This window comes from Ambystoma mexicanum, chromosome 5q (genome assembly GCF_040938575.1).
Source record: "Ambystoma mexicanum isolate Mex_15411 chromosome 5q, UKY_AmexF1_1, whole genome shotgun sequence".
NCBI classification, from domain to species: Eukaryota; Metazoa; Chordata; class Amphibia; order Caudata; family Ambystomatidae; genus Ambystoma; species Ambystoma mexicanum.
In genome coordinates, this window is record NC_090933.1 from 529,285,946 (window position 1) to 529,299,746 (window position 13,801).

The following is a 13,801-nucleotide window of genomic DNA, read 5'->3' on the forward strand; positions in this document are numbered from 1 at the left end:
CCTGAATATGTGACCAATGCCATGCAATGCGCCTGTTGCACAGTATCACGCCTGTTGCCGGCCCTCGCGCGGATGACTCTTTGGGATAGCAGAAAGTGGACGGAAGACTTTTAGGATGATAGTAAAAAAAACAGAAGCGAGCACATGACTTTATTTGCGACGATTGGCGAGTTTTGAATAAAATAGTGAAAATGAAGTAAAAGCGTCTTGCTGGAGAATGCGGGCATCGATCCCGCTACCTCTCGCATGCTAAGCGAGCGCTCTACCATCTGAGCTAATTCCCCTCCTCCTCGAAGGCTCTCGATACACTGCTTCAGAGCTGAAGCACAGTCTCCGGCTCACACTTGCTTGGCTGTCCAGGGACCTGTAGTGCATAAAGCCCTTTCTCTTCATCTGCCGCAGAGGAAATCACAATCTCACCCCTTTGCCCAAAACAAAATACCTTCAGTGGAGCTACAAGTAAAGCTGCAGATGGCCATCCATTGCAACGAGGATTGGCCAACCAGGTATTAATAGCAGAGTGACTCCACTCCCACGCCCTTTCACGCTGGACCTGCGCTTGTGATCAAGAGGCTGCACGCCAGTCCCATAGACCCGAGAGCCCAATTGAAAAGGTGCTTGCTTCTCACTTTATTTCTCTCGCTATTTCTTGCTGTTTTAGGCCGCTGACACGCCGCCTGCAGCCAAAGGACCAGCGCTGGAGTGCCCTTTGTCATTTTTACCAGCTGGCCATATTTTACAATCGAGCGTCAGAATACCAAACAGGTAAGAGTTAGGTCTGGGAATTGAGTCCACTTTTCATCGTGTGTCCCATAAAGCGGAAGTGTCCAGCCGAGAGCAGGCAGGTGCCTTTTGCCCGCGTGTGCTGGGACACTGCAGCTTTGGACGTGAGCCAACTTGCCCTTTTCAGTGGGCCAGTACCTGTGACTCCAGTGAGAGAAGAGGAAAAGAAAGAACTTTCCCCTTCTCTGTCGAGTGGCCCCAGTGGCCTAATGGATAAGGCACTGGCCTCCTAAGCCAGGGATTGTGGGTTCGAGTCCCATCTGGGGTGGTTCGTGGCATTTTGTTCACACTTCTGCCAAAGCATGCAAAAGGTTTTTGCGGTAGTAGGGGGTGGGCGCAGGCTAGTACTTTGCTGGGCGCTGTGAAGTCCAGAACGTGCTCTGCTGGTAGCAGACTTTAAATGCCGGGAGACTGCAGAGTGTAGCAACCCCTCATGTCAGCGAAGAGACACAGATGAGTGGTAAGAAAGACAGGGAAAATATGCTTTCTGGAATCAGAGCTCCTGCAGACAGGGCTCACTCTTCTGCCAGCTCCGACCTGCTCCGATGAAAACGAAATAAAAGAGCAAAGGCTGCGCACTTTGAACCAATTATTCGAAGCATCGTATTGAAATGAAATAAAAGGTTAACAGCCCTGGGTGGCATCAAAGTGGAATTTCCTGAATATGTCACCAATGCCATGCAATGCGCCTGTTGCACAGTATCACGCCTGTTGCCGGCCCTCGCGCGGATGACTCTTTGGGATAGCAGAAAGTGGACGGAAGACTTTTAGGATGATAGTAAAAAAAACAGAAGCGAGCACATGACTTTATTTGCGACGATTGGCGAGTTTTGAATAAAATAGTGAAAATGAAGTAAAAGCGTCTTGCTGGAGAATGCGGGCATCGATCCCGCTACCTCTCGCATGCTAAGCGAGCGCTCTACCATCTGAGCTAATTCCCCTCCTCCTCGAAGGCTCTCGATACACTGCTTCAGAGCTGAAGCACAGTCTCCGGCTCACACTTGCTTGGCTGTCCAGGGACCTGTAGTGCATAAAGCCCTTTCTCTTCATCTGCCGCAGAGGAAATCACAATCTCACCCCTTTGCCCAAAACAAAATACCTTCAGTGGAGCTACAAGTAAAGCTGCAGATGGCCATCCATTGCAACGAGGATTGGCCAACCAGGTATTAATAGCAGAGTGACTCCACTCCCACGCCCTTTCACGCTGGACCTGCGCTTGTGATCAAGAGGCTGCACACCAGTCCCATAGACCCGAGAGCCCAATTGAAAAGGTGCTTGCTTCTCACTTTATTTCTCTCGCTATTTCTTGCTGTTTTAGGCCGCTGACACGCCGCCTGCAGCCAAAGGACCAGCGCTGGAGTGCCCTTTGTCATTTTTACCAGCTGGCCATATTTTACAATCGAGCGTCAGAATACCAAACAGGTAAGAGTTAGGTCTGGGAATTGAGTCCACTTTCCATCGTGTGTCCCATAAAGCGGAAGTGTCCAGCCGAGAGCAGGCAGGTGCCTTTTGCCCGCGTGTGCTGGGACACTGCAGCTTTGGACGTGAGCCAACTTGCCCTTTTCAGTGGGCCAGTACCTGTGACTCCAGTGAGAGAAGAGGAAAAGAAAGAACTTTCCCCTTCTCTGTCGAGGGGCCCCAGTGGCCTAATGGATAAGGCACTGGCCTCCTAAGCCAGGGATTGTGGGTTCGAGTCCCATCTGGGGTGGTTCGTGGCATTTTGTTCACACTTCTGCCAAAGCATGCAAAAGGTTTTTGCGGTAGTAGGGGGTGGGCGCAGGCTAGTACTTTGCTGGGCGCTGTGAAGTCCAGAACGTGCTCTGCTGGTAGCAGACTTTAAATGCGGGAGACTGCAGAGTGTAGCAACCCCTCATGTCAGCGAAGAGACACAGATGAGTGGTAAGAAAGACAGGGAAAATATGCTTTCTGGAATCAGAGCTCCTGCAGACAGGGCTCACTCTTCTGCCAGCTCCGACCTGCTCCGATGAAAACGAAATAAAAGAGCAAAGGCTGCGCACTTTGAACCAATTATTCGAAGCATCGTATTGAAATGAAATAAAAGGTTAACAGCCCTGGGTGGCATCAAAGTGGAATTTCCTGAATATGTCACCAATGCCATGCAATGCGCCTGTTGCACAGTATCACGCCTGTTGCCGGCCCTCGCGCGGATGACTCTTTGGGATAGCAGAAAGTGGACGGAAGACTTTTAGGATGATAGTAAAAAAAACAGAAGCGAGCACATGACTTTATTTGCGACGATTGGCGAGTTTTGAATAAAATAGTGAAAATGAAGAAAAAGCGTCTTGCTGGAGAATGCGGGCATCGATCCCGCTACCTCTCGCATGCTAAGCGAGCGCTCTACCATCTGAGCTAATTCCCCTCCTCCTCGAAGGCTCTCGATACACTGCTTCAGAGCTGAAGCACAGTCTCCGGCTCACACTTGCTTGGCTGTCCAGGGACCTGTAGTGCATAAAGCCCTTTCTCTTCATCTGCCGCAGAGGAAATCACAATCTCACCCCTTTGCCCAAAACAAAATACCTTCAGTGGAGCTACAAGTAAAGCTGCAGATGGCCATCCATTGCAACGAGGATTGGCCAACCAGGTATTAATAGCAGAGTGACTCCACTGCCACGCCCTTTCACGCTGGACCTGCGCTTGTGATCAAGAGGCTGCACGCCAGTCCCATAGACCCGAGAGCCCAATTGAAAAGGTGCTTATTTCTCTCTTTATTTCTCTCGCTATTTCTTGCTGTTTTAGGCCGCTGACACGCCGCCTGCAGCCAAAGGACCAGCGCTGGAGTGCCCTTTGTCATTTTTACCAGCTGGCCATATTTTACAATCGAGCGTCAGAATACCAAACAGGTAAGAGTTAGGTCTGGGAATTGAGTCCACTTTCCATCGTGTGTCCCATAAAGCGGAAGTGTCCAGCCGAGTGCAAGCAGGTGCCTCTTGCCCGCGTGTGCTGGGACACTGCAGCTTTGGACGTGAGCCAACTTGCCCTTTTCAGTGGGCCAGTACCCGTGACTCCAGTGAGAGAAGAGGAAAAGAAAGAACTTTCCCCTTCTCTGTCGAGTTGCCCCAGTGGCCTAATGGATAAGGCACTGGCCTCCTAAGCCAGGGATTGTGGGTTCGAGTCCCATCTGGGTTGGTTCGTGGCATTTTGTTCACACTTCTGCCAAAGCATGCAAAAGGTTTTTGCGGTAGTAGGGGGTGGGCGCAGGCTAGTACTTTGCTGGGCGCTGTGAAGTCCAGAACGTGCTCTGCTGGTAGCAGACTTTAAATGCCGGGAGACTGCAGAGTGTAGCAACGCCTCATGTCAGCGAAGAGACACAGATGAGTGGTAAGAAAGACAGGGAAAATATGCTTTCTGGAATCAGAGCTCCTGCAGACAGGGCTCACTCTTCTGCCAGCTCCGACCTGCTCCGATGAAAACGAAATAAAAGAGCAAAGGCTGCGCACTTTGAACCAATTATTCGAAGCATCGTATTGAAATGAAATAAAAGGTTAACAGCCCTGGGTGGCATCAAAGTGGAATTTCCTGAATATGTCACCAATGCCATGCAATGCGCCTGTTGCACAGTATCACGCCTGTTGCCGGCCCTCGCGCGGATGACTCTTTGGGATAGCAGAAAGTGGACGGAAGACTTTTAGGATGATAGTAAAAAAAACAGAAGCGAGCACATGACTTTATTTGCGACGATTGGCGAGTTTTGAATAAAATAGTGAAAATGAAGTAAAAGCGTCTTGCTGGAGAATGCGGGCATCGATCCCGCTACCTCTCGCATGCTAAGCGAGCGCTCTACCATCTGAGCTAATTCCCCTCCTCCTCGAAGGCTCTCGATACACTGCTTCAGAGCTGAAGCACAGTCTCCGGCTCACACTTGCTTGGCTGTCCAGGGACCTGTAGTGCATAAAGCCCTTTCTCTTCATCTGCGGCAGAGGAAATCACAATCTCACCCCTTTGCCCAAAACAAAATACCTTCAGTGGAGCTACAGGTAAAGCTGCAGATGGCCATCCATTGCAATGAGGATTGGCCAACCAGGTATTAATAGCAGAGTGACTCCACTGCCACGCCCTTTCACGCTGGACCTGCGCTTGTGATCAAGAGGCTGCACGCCAGTCCCATAGACCCGAGAGCCCAATTGAAAAGGTGCTTGCTTCTCACTTTATTTCTCTCGCTATTTCTTGCTGTTTTAGGCCGCTGACACGCCGCCTGCAGCCAAAGGACCAGCGCTGGAGCGCCCTTTGTCATTTTTACCAGCTGGCCATATTTTACAATCGAGCGTCAGAATACCAAACAGGTAAGAGTTAGGTCTGGGAATTGAGTCCACTTTCCATCGTGTGTCCCATAAAGCGGAAGTGTCCAGCCGAGTGCAAGCAGGTGCCTTTTGCCCGCGTGTGCTGGGACACTGCAGCTTTGGACGTGAGCCAACTTGCCCTTTTCAGTGGGCCAGTACCTGTGACTCCAGTGAGAGAAGAGGAAAAGAAAGAACTTTCCCCTTCTCTGTCGAGTGGCCCCAGTGGCCTAATGGATAAGGCACTGGCCTCCTAAGCCAGGGATTGTGGGTTCGAGTCCCATCTGGGGTGGTTCGTGGCATTTTGTTCACACTTCTGCCAAAGCATGCAAAAGGTTTTTGCGGTAGTAGGGGGTGGGCGCAGGCTAGTACTTTGCTGGGCGCTGTGAAGTCCAGAACGTGCTCTGCTGGTAGCAGACTTTAAATGCCGGGAGACTGCAGAGTGTAGCAACCCCTCATGTCAGTGAAGAGACACAGATGAGTGGTAAGAAAGACAGGGAAAATATGCTTTCTGGAATCAGAGCTCCTGCAGACAGGGCTCACTCTTCTGCCAGCTCCGACCTGCTCCGATGAAAACGAAATAAAAGAGCAAAGGCTGCGCACTTTGAACCAATTATTCGAAGCATCGTATTGAAATGAAATAAAAGGTTAACAGCCCTGGGTGGCATCAAAGTGGAATTTCCTGAATATGTGACCAATGCCATGCAATGCGCCTGTTGCACAGTATCACGCCTGTTGCCGGCCCTCGCGCGGATGACTCTTTGGGATAGCAGAAAGTGGACGGAAGACTTTTAGGATGATAGTAAAAAAAACAGAAGCGAGCACATGACTTTATTTGCGACGATTGGCGAGTTTTGAATAAAATAGTGAAAATGAAGTAAAAGCGTCTTGCTGGAGAATGCGGGCATCGATCCCGCTACCTCTCGCATGCTAAGCGAGCGCTCTACCATCTGAGCTAATTCCCCTCCTCCTCGAAGGCTCTCGATACACTGCTTCAGAGCTGAAGCACAGTCTCCGGCTCACACTTGCTTGGCTGTCCAGGGACCTGTAGTGCATAAAGCCCTTTCTCTTCATCTGCCGCAGAGGAAATCACAATCTCACCCCTTTGCCCAAAACAAAATACCTTCAGTGGAGCTACAAGTAAAGCTGCAGATGGCCATCCATTGCAACGAGGATTGGCCAACCAGGTATTAATAGCAGAGTGACTCCACTCCCACGCCCTTTCACGCTGGACCTGCGCTTGTGATCAAGAGGCTGCACGCCAGTCCCATAGACCCGAGAGCCCAATTGAAAAGGTGCTTGCTTCTCACTTTATTTCTCTCGCTATTTCTTGCTGTTTTAGGCCGCTGACACGCCGCCTGCAGCCAAAGGACCAGCGCTGGAGTGCCCTTTGTCATTTTTACCAGCTGGCCATATTTTACAATCGAGCGTCAGAATACCAAACAGGTAAGAGTTAGGTCTGGGAATTGAGTCCACTTTTCATCGTGTGTCCCATAAAGCGGAAGTGTCCAGCCGAGAGCAGGCAGGTGCCTTTTGCCCGCGTGTGCTGGGACACTGCAGCTTTGGACGTGAGCCAACTTGCCCTTTTCAGTGGGCCAGTACCTGTGACTCCAGTGAGAGAAGAGGAAAAGAAAGAACTTTCCCCTTCTCTGTCGAGTGGCCCCAGTGGCCTAATGGATAAGGCACTGGCCTCCTAAGCCAGGGATTGTGGGTTTGAGTCCCATCTGGGGTGGTTCGTGGCATTTTGTTCACACTTCTGCCAAAGCATGCAAAAGGTTTTTGCGGTAGTAGGGGGTGGGCGCAGGCTAGTACTTTGCTGGGCGCTGTGAAGTCCAGAACGTGCTCTGCTGGTAGCAGACTTTAAATGCCGGGAGACTGCAGAGTGTAGCAACCCCTCATGTCAGCGAAGAGACACAGATGAGTGGTAAGAAAGACAGGGAAAATATGCTTTCTGGAATCAGAGCTCCTGCAGACAGGGCTCACTCTTCTGCCAGCTCCGACCTGCTCCGATGAAAACGAAATAAAAGAGCAAAGGCTGCGCACTTTGAACCAATTATTCGAAGCATCGTATTGAAATGAAATAAAAGGTTAACAGCCCTGGGTGGCATCAAAGTGGAATTTCCTGAATATGTCACCAATGCCATGCAATGCGCCTGTTGCACAGTATCACGCCTGTTGCCGGCCCTCGCGCGGATGACTCTTTGGGATAGCAGAAAGTGGACGGAAGACTTTTAGGATGATAGTAAAAAAAACAGAAGCGAGCACATGACTTTATTTGCGACGATTGGCGAGTTTTGAATAAAATAGTGAAAATGAAGTAAAAGCGTCTTGCTGGAGAATGCGGGCATCGATCCCGCTACCTCTCGCATGCTAAGCGAGCGCTCTACCATCTGAGCTAATTCCCCTCCTCCTCGAAGGCTCTCGATACACTGCTTCAGAGCTGAAGCACAGTCTCCGGCTCACACTTGCTTGGCTGTCCAGGGACCTGTAGTGCATAAAGCCCTTTCTCTTCATCTGCCGCAGAGGAAATCACAATCTCACCCCTTTGCCCAAAACAAAATACCTTCAGTGGAGCTACAAGTAAAGCTGCAGATGGCCATCCATTGCAACGAGGATTGGCCAACCAGGTATTAATAGCAGAGTGACTCCACTCCCACGCCCTTTCACGCTGGACCTGCGCTTGTGATCAAGAGGCTGCACACCAGTCCCATAGACCCGAGAGCCCAATTGAAAAGGTGCTTGCTTCTCACTTTATTTCTCTCGCTATTTCTTGCTGTTTTAGGCCGCTGACACGCCGCCTGCAGCCAAAGGACCAGCGCTGGAGTGCCCTTTGTCATTTTTACCAGCTGGCCATATTTTACAATCGAGCGTCAGAATACCAAACAGGTAAGAGTTAGGTCTGGGAATTGAGTCCACTTTCCATCGTGTGTCCCATAAAGCGGAAGTGTCCAGCCGAGAGCAGGCAGGTGCCTTTTGCCCGCGTGTGCTGGGACACTGCAGCTTTGGACGTGAGCCAACTTGCCCTTTTCAGTGGGCCAGTACCTGTGACTCCAGTGAGAGAAGAGGAAAAGAAAGAACTTTCCCCTTCTCTGTCGAGGGGCCCCAGTGGCCTAATGGATAAGGCACTGGCCTCCTAAGCCAGGGATTGTGGGTTCGAGTCCCATCTGGGGTGGTTCGTGGCATTTTGTTCACACTTCTGCCAAAGCATGCAAAAGGTTTTTGCGGTAGTAGGGGGTGGGCGCAGGCTAGTACTTTGCTGGGCGCTGTGAAGTCCAGAACGTGCTCTGCTGGTAGCAGACTTTAAATGCGGGAGACTGCAGAGTGTAGCAACCCCTCATGTCAGCGAAGAGACACAGATGAGTGGTAAGAAAGACAGGGAAAATATGCTTTCTGGAATCAGAGCTCCTGCAGACAGGGCTCACTCTTCTGCCAGCTCCGACCTGCTCCGATGAAAACGAAATAAAAGAGCAAAGGCTGCGCACTTTGAACCAATTATTCGAAGCATCGTATTGAAATGAAATAAAAGGTTAACAGCCCTGGGTGGCATCAAAGTGGAATTTCCTGAATATGTCACCAATGCCATGCAATGCGCCTGTTGCACAGTATCACGCCTGTTGCCGGCCCTCGCGCGGGTGACTCTTTGGGATAGCAGAAAGTGGACGGAAGACTTTTAGGATGATAGTAAAAAAAACAGAAGCGAGCACATGACTTTATTTGCGACGATTGGCGAGTTTTGAATAAAATAGTGAAAATGAAGTAAAAGCGTCTTGCTGGAGAATGCGGGCATCGATCCCGCTACCTCTCGCATGCTAAGCGAGCGCTCTACCATCTGAGCTAATTCCCCTCCTCCTCGAAGGCTCTCGATACACTGCTTCAGAGCTGAAGCACAGTCTCCGGCTCACACTTGCTTGGCTGTCCAGGGACCTGTAGTGCATAAAGCCCTTTCTCTTCATCTGCCGCAGAGGAAATCACAATCTCACCCCTTTGCCCAAAACAAAATACCTTCAGTGGAGCTACAAGTAAAGCTGCAGATGGCCATCCATTGCAACGAGGATTGGCCAACCAGGTATTAATAGCAGAGTGACTCCACTGCCACGCCCTTTCACGCTGGACCTGCGCTTGTGATCAAGAGGCTGCACGCCAGTCCCATAGACCCGAGAGCCCAATTGAAAAGGTGCTTGCTTCTCACTTTATTTCTCTCGCTATTTCTTGCTGTTTTAGGCCGCTGACACGCCGCCTGCAGCCAAAGGACCAGCGCTGGAGTGCCCTTTGTCATTTTTACCAGCTGGCCATATTTTACAATCGAGCGTCAGAATACCAAACAGGTAAGAGTTAGGTCTGGGAATTGAGTCCACTTTCCATCGTGTGTCCCATAAAGCGGAAGTGTCCAGCCGAGTGCAAGCAGGTGCCTCTTGCCCGCGTGTGCTGGGACACTGCAGCTTTGGACGTGAGCCAACTTGCCCTTTTCAGTGGGCCAGTACCCGTGACTCCAGTGAGAGAAGAGGAAAAGAAAGAACTTTCCCCTTCTCTGTCGAGTTGCCCCAGTGGCCTAATGGATAAGGCACTGGCCTCCTAAGCCAGGGATTGTGGGTTCGAGTCCCATCTGGGTTGGTTCGTGGCATTTTGTTCACACTTCTGCCAAAGCATGCAAAAGGTTTTTGCGGTAGTAGGGGGTGGGCGCAGGCTAGTACTTTGCTGGGCGCTGTGAAGTCCAGAACGTGCTCTGCTGGTAGCAGACTTTAAATGCCGGGAGACTGCAGAGTGTAGCAACGCCTCATGTCAGCGAAGAGACACAGATGAGTGGTAAGAAAGACAGGGAAAATATGCTTTCTGGAATCAGAGCTCCTGCAGACAGGGCTCACTCTTCTGCCAGCTCCGACCTGCTCCGATGAAAACGAAATAAAAGAGCAAAGGCTGCGCACTTTGAACCAATTATTCGAAGCATCGTATTGAAATGAAATAAAAGGTTAACAGCCCTGGGTGGCATCAAAGTGGAATTTCCTGAATATGTCACCAATGCCATGCAATGCGCCTGTTGCACAGTATCACGCCTGTTGCCGGCCCTCGCGCGGATGACTCTTTGGGATAGCAGAAAGTGGACGGAAGACTTTTAGGATGATAGTAAAAAAAACAGAAGCGAGCACATGACTTTATTTGCGACGATTGGCGAGTTTTGAATAAAATAGTGAAAATGAAGTAAAAGCGTCTTGCTGGAGAATGCGGGCATCGATCCCGCTACCTCTCGCATGCTAAGCGAGCGCTCTACCATCTGAGCTAATTCCCCTCCTCCTCGAAGGCTCTCGATACACTGCTTCAGAGCTGAAGCACAGTCTCCGGCTCACACTTGCTTGGCTGTCCAGGGACCTGTAGTGCATAAAGCCCTTTCTCTTCATCTGCGGCAGAGGAAATCACAATCTCACCCCTTTGCCCAAAACAAAATACCTTCAGTGGAGCTACAAGTAAAGCTGCAGATGGCCATCCATTGCAATGAGGATTGGCCAACCAGGTATTAATAGCAGAGTGACTCCACTGCCACGCCCTTTCACGCTGGACCTGCGCTTGTGATCAAGAGGCTGCACGCCAGTCCCATAGACCCGAGAGCCCAATTGAAAAGGTGCTTGCTTCTCACTTTATTTCTCTCGCTATTTCTTGCTGTTTTAGGCCGCTGACACGCCGCCTGCAGCCAAAGGACCAGCGCTGGAGCGCCCTTTGTCATTTTTACCAGCTGGCCATATTTTACAATCGAGCGTCAGAATACCAAACAGGTAAGAGTTAGGTCTGGGAATTGAGTCCACTTTCCATCGTGTGTCCCATAAAGCGGAAGTGTCCAGCCGAGTGCAAGCAGGTGCCTTTTGCCCGCGTGTGCTGGGACACTGCAGCTTTGGACGTGAGCCAACTTGCCCTTTTCAGTGGGCCAGTACCCGTGACTCCAGTGAGAGAAGAGGAAAAGAAAGAACTTTCCCTTTCTCTGTCGAGTGGCCCCAGTGGCCTAATGGATAAGGCACTGGCCTCCTAAGCCAGGGATTGTGGGTTCGAGTCCCATCTGGGGTGGTTCGTGGCATTTTGTTCACACTTCTGCCAAAGCATGCAAAAGGTTTTTGCGGTAGTAGGGGGTGGGCGCAGGCTAGTACTTTGCTGGGCGCTGTGAAGTCCAGAACGTGCTCTGCTGGTAGCAGACTTTAAATGCCGGGAGACTGCAGAGTGTAGCAACCCCTCATGTCAGCGAAGAGACACAGATGAGTGGTAAGAAAGACAGGGAAAATATGCTTTCTGGAATCAGAGCTCCTGCAGACAGGGCTCACTCTTCTGCCAGCTCCGACCTGCTCCGATGAAAACGAAATAAAAGAGCAAAGGCTGCGCACTTTGAACCAATTATTCGAAGCATCGTATTGAAATGAAATAAAAGGTTAACAGCCCTGGGTGGCATCAAAGTGGAATTTCCTGAATATGTCACCAATGCCATGCAATGCGCCTGTTGCACAGTATCACGCCTGTTGCCGGCCCTCGCGCGGATGACTCTTTGGGATAGCAGAAAGTGGACGGAAGACTTTTAGGATGATAGTAAAAAAAACAGAAGCGAGCACATGACTTTATTTGCGACGATTGGCGAGTTTTGAATAAAATAGTGAAAATGAAGAAAAAGCGTCTTGCTGGAGAATGCGGGCATCGATCCCGCTACCTCTCGCATGCTAAGCGAGCGCTCTACCATCTGAGCTAATTCCCCTCCTCCTCGAAGGCTCTCGATACACTGCTTCAGAGCTGAAGCACAGTCTCCGGCTCACACTTGCTTGGCTGTCCAGGGACCTGTAGTGCATAAAGCCCTTTCTCTTCATCTGCCGCAGAGGAAATCACAATCTCACCCCTTTGCCCAAAACAAAATACCTTCAGTGGAGCTACAAGTAAAGCTGCAGATGGCCATCCATTGCAACGAGGATTGGCCAACCAGGTATTAATAGCAGAGTGACTCCACTGCCACGCCCTTTCACGCTGGACCTGCGCTTGTGATCAAGAGGCTGCACGCCAGTCCCATAGACCCGAGAGCCCAATTGAAAAGGTGCTTGCTTCTCACTTTATTTCTCTCGCTATTTCTTGCTGTTTTAGGCCGCTGACACGCCGCCTGCAGCCAAAGGACCAGCGCTGGAGTGCCCTTTGTCATTTTTACCAGCTGGCCATATTTTACAATCGAGCGTCAGAATACCAAACAGGTAAGAGTTAGGTCTGGGAATTGAGTCCACTTTCCATCGTGTGTCCCATAAAGCGGAAGTGTCCAGCCGAGTGCAAGCAGGTGCCTTTTGCCCGCGTGTGCTGGGACACTGCAGCTTTGGACGTGAGCCAACTTGCCCTTTTCAGTGGGCCAGTACCCGTGACTCCAGTGAGAGAAGAGGAAAAGAAAGAACTTTCCCCTTCTCTGTCGAGTTGCCCCAGTGGCCTAATGGATAAGGCACTGGCCTCCTAAGCCAGGGATTGTGGGTTCGAGTCCCATCTGGGGTGGTTCGTGGCATTTTGTTCACACTTCTGCCAAAGCATGCAAAAGGTTTTTGCGGTAGTAGGGGGTGGGCGCAGGCTAGTACTTTGCTGGGCGCTGTGAAGTCCAGAACGTGCTCTGCTGGTAGCAGACTTTAAATGCGGGAGACTGCAGAGTGTAGCAACCCCTCATGTCAGCGAAGAGACACAGATGAGTGGTAAGAAAGACAGGGAAAATATGCTTTCTGGAATCAGAGCTCCTGCAGACAGGGCTCACTCTTCTGCCAGCTCCGACCTGCTCCGATGAAAACGAAATAAAAGAGCAAAGGCTGCGCACTTTGAACCAATTATTCGAAGCATCGTATTGAAATGAAATAAAAGGTTAACAGCCCTGGGTGGCATCAAAGTGGAATTTCCTGAATATGTCACCAATGCCATGCAATGCGCCTATTGCACAGTATCACGCCTGTTGCCGGCCCTCGCGCGGGTGACTCTTTGGGATAGCAGAAAGTGGACGGAAGACTTTTAGGATGATAGTAAAAAAAACAGAAGCGAGCACATGACTTTATTTGCGACGATTGGCGAGTTTTGAATAAAATAGTGAAAATGAAGAAAAAGCGTCTTGCTGGAGAATGCGGGCATCGATCCCGCTACCTCTCGCATGCTAAGCGAGCGCTCTACCATCTGAGCTAATTCCCCTCCTCCTCGAAGGCTCTCGATACACTGCTTCAGAGCTGAAGCACAGTCTCCGGCTCACACTTGCTTGGCTGTCCAGGGACCTGTAGTGCATAAAGCCCTTTCTCTTCATCTGCGGCAGGGGAAATCACAATCTCACCCCTTTGCCCAAAACAAAATACCTTCAGTGGAGCTACAAGTAAAGCTGCAGATGGCCATCCATTGCAATGAGGATTGGCCAACCAGGTATTAATAGCAGAGTGACTCCACTGCCACGCCCTTTCACGCTGGACCTGCGCTTGTGATCAAGAGGCTGCACGCCAGTCCCATAGACCCGAGAGCCCAATTGAAAAGGTGCTTGCTTCTCACTTTATTTCTCTCGCTATTTCTTGCTGTTTTAGGCCGCTGACACGCCGCCTGCAGCCAAAGGACCAGCGCTGGAGCGCCCTTTGTCATTTTTACCAGCTGGCCATATTTTACAATCGAGCGTCAGAATACCAAACAGGTAAGAGTTAGGTCTGGGAATTGAGTCCACTTTCCATCGTGTGTCCCATAAAGCGGAAGTGTCCAGCCGAGTGCAAGCA

The 13,801-nt window shown here is 50.6% G+C and overlaps 19 non-coding genes across 19 annotated transcripts; 9 read left to right on the top strand and 10 right to left on the bottom strand.

Moving 5' to 3' along the window:
- Positions 1–211: 211 nt before the first annotated feature.
- On the bottom strand, positions 212–284 carry TRNAA-AGC (transfer RNA alanine (anticodon AGC)). The gene has a single exon. It is a non-coding gene; the product is annotated as a tRNA-Ala (tRNA).
- A 694-nt stretch (positions 285–978) lies between these two features.
- Positions 979–1,051, top strand: TRNAR-CCU (transfer RNA arginine (anticodon CCU)). The gene has a single exon. It is a non-coding gene; the product is annotated as a tRNA-Arg (tRNA).
- A 600-nt stretch (positions 1,052–1,651) lies between these two features.
- Positions 1,652–1,724, bottom strand: TRNAA-AGC (transfer RNA alanine (anticodon AGC)). Its single transcript has one exon. It is a non-coding gene; the product is annotated as a tRNA-Ala (tRNA).
- Positions 1,725–2,418: 694 nt separating this feature from the next.
- On the top strand, positions 2,419–2,491 carry TRNAR-CCU (transfer RNA arginine (anticodon CCU)). Its single transcript has one exon. It is a non-coding gene; the product is annotated as a tRNA-Arg (tRNA).
- Positions 2,492–3,090: 599 nt separating this feature from the next.
- Positions 3,091–3,163, bottom strand: TRNAA-AGC (transfer RNA alanine (anticodon AGC)). The gene has a single exon. It is a non-coding gene; the product is annotated as a tRNA-Ala (tRNA).
- A 694-nt stretch (positions 3,164–3,857) lies between these two features.
- TRNAR-CCU (transfer RNA arginine (anticodon CCU)) lies at positions 3,858–3,940 on the top strand. Its single transcript has one exon. It is a non-coding gene; the product is annotated as a tRNA-Arg (tRNA).
- Positions 3,941–4,530: 590 nt separating this feature from the next.
- TRNAA-AGC (transfer RNA alanine (anticodon AGC)) lies at positions 4,531–4,603 on the bottom strand. Its single transcript has one exon. It is a non-coding gene; the product is annotated as a tRNA-Ala (tRNA).
- Positions 4,604–5,297: 694 nt separating this feature from the next.
- TRNAR-CCU (transfer RNA arginine (anticodon CCU)) lies at positions 5,298–5,370 on the top strand. The gene has a single exon. It is a non-coding gene; the product is annotated as a tRNA-Arg (tRNA).
- Positions 5,371–5,970: 600 nt separating this feature from the next.
- TRNAA-AGC (transfer RNA alanine (anticodon AGC)) lies at positions 5,971–6,043 on the bottom strand. Its single transcript has one exon. It is a non-coding gene; the product is annotated as a tRNA-Ala (tRNA).
- A 694-nt stretch (positions 6,044–6,737) lies between these two features.
- Positions 6,738–6,810, top strand: TRNAR-CCU (transfer RNA arginine (anticodon CCU)). The gene has a single exon. It is a non-coding gene; the product is annotated as a tRNA-Arg (tRNA).
- A 600-nt stretch (positions 6,811–7,410) lies between these two features.
- Positions 7,411–7,483, bottom strand: TRNAA-AGC (transfer RNA alanine (anticodon AGC)). The gene has a single exon. It is a non-coding gene; the product is annotated as a tRNA-Ala (tRNA).
- A 694-nt stretch (positions 7,484–8,177) lies between these two features.
- Positions 8,178–8,250, top strand: TRNAR-CCU (transfer RNA arginine (anticodon CCU)). Its single transcript has one exon. It is a non-coding gene; the product is annotated as a tRNA-Arg (tRNA).
- A 599-nt stretch (positions 8,251–8,849) lies between these two features.
- Positions 8,850–8,922, bottom strand: TRNAA-AGC (transfer RNA alanine (anticodon AGC)). Its single transcript has one exon. It is a non-coding gene; the product is annotated as a tRNA-Ala (tRNA).
- A 694-nt stretch (positions 8,923–9,616) lies between these two features.
- TRNAR-CCU (transfer RNA arginine (anticodon CCU)) lies at positions 9,617–9,699 on the top strand. Its single transcript has one exon. It is a non-coding gene; the product is annotated as a tRNA-Arg (tRNA).
- A 590-nt stretch (positions 9,700–10,289) lies between these two features.
- On the bottom strand, positions 10,290–10,362 carry TRNAA-AGC (transfer RNA alanine (anticodon AGC)). Its single transcript has one exon. It is a non-coding gene; the product is annotated as a tRNA-Ala (tRNA).
- A 694-nt stretch (positions 10,363–11,056) lies between these two features.
- Positions 11,057–11,129, top strand: TRNAR-CCU (transfer RNA arginine (anticodon CCU)). Its single transcript has one exon. It is a non-coding gene; the product is annotated as a tRNA-Arg (tRNA).
- Positions 11,130–11,729: 600 nt separating this feature from the next.
- Positions 11,730–11,802, bottom strand: TRNAA-AGC (transfer RNA alanine (anticodon AGC)). Its single transcript has one exon. It is a non-coding gene; the product is annotated as a tRNA-Ala (tRNA).
- A 694-nt stretch (positions 11,803–12,496) lies between these two features.
- TRNAR-CCU (transfer RNA arginine (anticodon CCU)) lies at positions 12,497–12,569 on the top strand. The gene has a single exon. It is a non-coding gene; the product is annotated as a tRNA-Arg (tRNA).
- A 599-nt stretch (positions 12,570–13,168) lies between these two features.
- Positions 13,169–13,241, bottom strand: TRNAA-AGC (transfer RNA alanine (anticodon AGC)). Its single transcript has one exon. It is a non-coding gene; the product is annotated as a tRNA-Ala (tRNA).
- Positions 13,242–13,801: the final 560 nt, after the last annotated feature.